Below are 5,000 nucleotides of genomic sequence, written 5' to 3' on the forward strand. Positions count from 1 at the left end.
CCAGCACAGCCACGCCAGCCGCCAGCACCAGCCGCCCAGCACCAGCTCGCCAGCAACCAGCCGCCCAGCACTCAGCGCCCAGCGCCCAGCGCGCCCACACCACGCCCAGGCAGCACGCCCAACCAGCGCCAGGGGCAGCACCAGCCCAGCGCACAGCCCAGCGCCAGCCGGCCCAGCGCCCCAGCCGCCCAGCGCCCAGCACGCCCAGCGCCCAGCGTGCCCAGCACACAGCCAGCCAGCACTAGCGGCTAGATGTAGCGCGCTCAGCATCAGCGGTTAGATTAGCGCGCTTAGTGCTTAGCGTGTTTAGTGTTTAGCGTGTTTAGTATTTAGCGTGTTTAGTGTGTAGTTTGAACGTTGTAGCAGGTCTTACCCCAGAGAAGTTGCGGTTGATTCCCAGCTGTGGGAGGGTAGTGCGGATGTTGTTGCAGGTGCGCGACACAGGTTAGTGAGGCTGGATCAGACAGGGGCTGGACAGGGAGGTCCGTTCATACGTCAGACGGAGCGCCAGACGAGACGTGCCCTCCTGAAGAACATCCAAGGAAGAACTCACACTCTCCAACGCCTCCTTAGACTCACGCAGAGCTACGGAGGAGAGGAGAGGAGAGGAGAGGAGGGGAGAGGAGAGGAGGGAGGGGGGGAGAGGGGAGGGAGAGGAGAGGAGAGGAGAGGAGGAAGGGGGGAGGAGAGGAGAGGAGAGGAGAGGAGAGGAAGGAGAGAGGAGAGGAGAGGAGGAGGGAGAGGAGAGGAGAGGAGGGAGAGGAGAGGAGAGAGGAGGGAGAGAGAGGAGAGGAAGGAGAGGAGAAAGGAGAGGAAGAGGAGATGAGGAGAGGAGGAGAGAGAAGGAGGAGGAGGAGAGGGAGGAGAGGAGAGGAGAGAGAGGAGATGAGAGAGAGGAAGAGGAGGAGAAGAGGAGGAGGAGAGGAGGAGGGGAGGAGGAGAGGAGGAGGAGGAGGAGGAGGAGGAGAGAGGAGGAGAGGAGGGAGAGGAGAGAGAGAGGAGGAGGGAGGGAGGAGGAGGAGGAGGAGGAGAGAGAGGAGGAGGAGGGAGGAGGAAGGAGAGAGAGAGGAGGAGGGAGGGAGAGAGGAGAGGAGAAGAAGAAAAGAGAGAGGAAAAAAGAAGAGGAGAGGAGAGGAGGAGAGGAGGAGAGGGAGGAGAGGAGGAGAGGGAGGAGAGGAGGAGGAAGGAGAGAGGAGAGAGAGGAGAGGAGATGAGGATGAGGAGGAGAGGGAGAGAGGAGAGAGGAGGAGAGGAGGGAGGAGGAGAGGAGAGGGAGAGAGGAGAGGGGAGGGAGGGGAGGGGAGAGGAGAGGAGAGGAGAGGAGAGGAGAGGAGGGGAGGGGAGGAGAGAGGAGGGGAGGAGAGGAGGGGAGAGGGAGGGGAGGGAGGAGGAGAGAGGAGAGGGAGGAGGAGGAGGGAGGGAGAGGAGAGGAGAGGAGGAGGAGGAGGAGAGGAGGAGGAAGGAGAGGAGGAAGGAGAGGAGGAGGAAAGAGAGAGGAAGGAGAGGGAGGGGAGGGAGGAGGGAGGAGGAGGAGAGGAGAGGAGGAGGAAGAAGGAAGAGGAGAAGAGGAGAAAGGAAGGAAAAGGAGAGGAGGAGAGGAGAGGAGGGGAGGAGAGAGGAGGGGAGGAGAGGAGGAGAGGAGAGGAGAGGTGAGAGGAGAGGAGGAGGAGGAGGGAGGGGAGGAGGAGGAGAGGAGAGGACGGAGGAGGGGAGGAGAGGAGAGGAGACACCACTGTTACCAGTCTGGTGGCCAGAGGTGCTATTAAATTACACGCCCATTGTGCTGTTATGAGTTCTCCACTTTACCTTGGAAACAGAAGAAGACACAGAGACAGACTTCAACATGACAGAAGAACTAAGACCACATGTTATAACTGCTGTAGCAGAATGACTATTATAAGCCATAACTTGTAGTGTAACAAGATTATAATGTATAAGTTGAGCAGTAGCGATGCAATATAATGCTATAACTGTTGTAGCTGTAACAATGATTATAATGATAACTGTTGTAGTGTAGGAGATTATAATGCTATAACTGTAATAGCTGTAACAACGCATTATAACGTATAACCGATGAATAGCTGATGCATTATAATGCGATAACCGTAATAGCTGCAACAATGCATTATAATGCTATAACTGTTGTAGCTGTAATAATGCATATAATGCTATAACCGTAATAGCTGTAATAATGCATTATAATGCTATAACTGTTGTAGCTGTAACAATGCATTATAATGCTATAACCGCTGTAGCTGTAGCGATGATTATAATGCTATAACGTTGTAGCAGTAGATGAATTAATGCTATAACCGTAATAGCTGAACAATGCATTATAACGCTATAACTGTTGTAGCAGTAACGAGGTATTATAATGCTATAACTGTTGTAGCAGTAGTGATGATTATAATGCATCTCTGACAATGTAGTACTGTTGTGTGTTTGTCCCACCAAGCTACCTTCAGATGAAAACACTAACTGGGAGTCTCGGATAAGCAGGTAAAAGGTGTATAAAGGTGGTATAAGGGCGTCATAAAGGTATTAGACATTTGTCATGAAGGTGATAAGGAGGTTATAAGTGTTATAATCGTTAAGGGTGTTATAAGGTGTTTTTATGTTATAAGGTGCTATAATGTGTTATAAACAGCTGTTTTTAAACGTGTTTAAAATGTGTTATAAAGGTGTAGGGGGTGTGTTATAAAGGTGTTACAAGAGTGTTAAAAGTTGTAAATGTGTTATAATGTGTTATAAAGGGTGGTTACACCATGCTTAAATGTGTTATAATGTGTTATAAAGGGGTACCCCACCATGCTAAAGTGATAATGTGTTATAAAGGGTGGTACTCCAGCCATGTAAATGTGATAATGTATTATAAAGGGTGGTTAATCCAGCCATGCAAAGTGTATAATGTGTTATAAAGGGTGGTTACTAGCCATGCTAAATGTGTTATAAAGTATAAAGGGTGGTTACCTCCACATGCTAAACGTTATAAAGGTAAAAGGGTGGTTACTCCACATGCTAAATGTGTATAAAGGTTATAAAGGGAGGTAAGCCATGCTAAATGTGTTATAAAGTGATTATAAAGGGTGGTTACTCCAGCCATGCTAAATGTGATAAAGTGTTATAAAGGGGGTTACCAATGGAAAAGAAGGAACACTCCCTCTCCAGCTGAGGGATCTCCCACCCAACAGAGGCCCGATGTTGACAACAACATAAAAAATTACCACAACATTAACAAATAAAAATACAAAATTAATAACATTACAAAACATAACATTAACACAACATTAACAGATTACATAACATTGCTCATAACATTACTCACAAATATTACCACAGCATATTTCATTAACATTAACACAACATTACCAAAATTAATAACAAAAAAATACAAATTGCCATAACATTACCACAACATACACAGAATTACCATAACATTATTTCACAACATTACCACAGCATTACTATAACATTAGCATTAACATTATCCTCCTCCCACTCAACAACAGAGGCCTCGGCGTTGACAACAACAACATAAAAAAATCAAACATAAAAGGCACACAGCAACAAAAGTAGGAATAGAACATGAATATTGGAAGCAGCTGCGCCATGTCAGTGATCGGCCACGGCCAAGAAATCACTCAGAAGGAATTAAATATTATTAATTAACATAAATTAGAAAAAATTAAAAAATATCATGAATGGTCTGTAAGCAGCTCTGCTAAATGACCGGAATGTAAAAAACTGGGAAACAACATATCACCAAGTATGGGTATTATACTACTGTCAGGTAGACAGGACCTTATTCTTAGATGTGGTGTATGGGGCATAGATAGGCAATTTTGCAAGACAGACAGACAGACAGACAGGCAGACAGGCATGACAGACAGACAGACAGAAAGACAGGACAGACAGACAGACAGACAGACAGAGTGTCAAACATCAAGTAGCGGGAGAGAGAAAGACAGTTTGAGAAGAGAGTGTAGGTGTGTGTGTTGACTGTCTGTGTGTGTGTGCTTGTGTGTGTGGTGTGTGTGTGGTGTGTGTGTGTGTGTGTGTGTGTGTGTGTGTGTGTGTGTGTGTGTGTGGGGGGGGGGGGGTGGGGGGGGGGAGTGGGGTGTGTGAGCGCTGGGAGGGCAGATGCGGTGGGTGTGTGTGTGAGGTGGTGTGAGGGTGTGTGTGTGTGTGTGTGTGTGTGTGGAGTGCGTGAGTGCTGTGTGTGTGTTTGTGAGCGACAGGTGTGTGTGTGTGTGTGTGTGGGGGGGGGGTGTGTGTGATGGGTTGTGGTGTGTGTGTGTGTGAGCCTGCATGCATGGTGGGGTGTGTGTGTGTGTGTGTGTGCGAATGCAGCAGAAGTGAGGTGTGTGTGTGTGTGTGTGTGTGTGTGTGTGTGTGTGTGTGTGTGTGTGGTGTGTGCGGGTGTGGGAGAGGGTGTGTGGGTGTGTGTGTGTGATAGGGGGGTGTGTGTGTGTGCGGAAGATGATGTGAGGTGTGTGTGTGGCGGGTGTGGTGTGTGTGGGGGTGGGGTGTGGGTGTGTGTGGTGGTGTGTGTGTGTGTGTGTGCGTGTGTGTGTGAGTGGGTGTGCAAGTGTGTGTGTGTGTGTGGGTGTGAGCGGGGGGGTGTGTGTGTGTGTGGGGGTGTGTGCGGTGTGTGTGTGTGTTGTGTGTGTGTGTGGTGTGTGTGAGTGTGAGTGGTGATAAGTGCGTGTGTGGGTGTGTGATAACGGTGGTGTGGTGGGGTGTGTGTGGGGTGTGGGGTGTGGCGCAGGAGTTGAGTGTGTGGTGTGTGTGTGAGTCGCATGAGGATGTTGTGTGTGTGTGTGTGTGTGTGGTGTGTGTGCGTGCGTGGCGCATGCTTGGGTGTGTGAGATGTGTGTGTGTGTGTGGGTGAAGTGTGTGGACGATGAGGGAGTGTGGGGGGGGTGGGATAGGGTGTGTGTGGGGTGTGGTGGTGAATGTGTGTGTGTGTGTGGGAAGGGGTGAGATGTGTGTGTGTGTGT

General features: G+C 49.4%; 1 protein-coding gene across 5 annotated transcripts in view; it reads right to left on the reverse strand.

Moving 5' to 3' along the window:
• Positions 1-601, reverse strand: part of LOC106596983 (prominin-1-A-like) — a 52,555-nt gene extending 51,954 nt beyond the window's left edge. For all 5 annotated transcript variants that reach the window (XM_045713839.1, XM_045713837.1, XM_045713838.1 and 2 more), the window contains exon 1: positions 374-601. The gene's annotated coding sequence lies outside the window, so the exon portion shown is untranslated. The remainder of the gene's footprint in view (positions 1-373) is intronic.
• Between the last annotated feature and the right edge of the window lie 4,399 nt (positions 602-5,000).

The sequence above is a fragment of the Salmo salar genome, unplaced genomic scaffold (assembly GCF_905237065.1).
Source record: "Salmo salar unplaced genomic scaffold, Ssal_v3.1, whole genome shotgun sequence".
Classification (NCBI taxonomy): domain Eukaryota; kingdom Metazoa; phylum Chordata; class Actinopteri; order Salmoniformes; family Salmonidae; genus Salmo; species Salmo salar.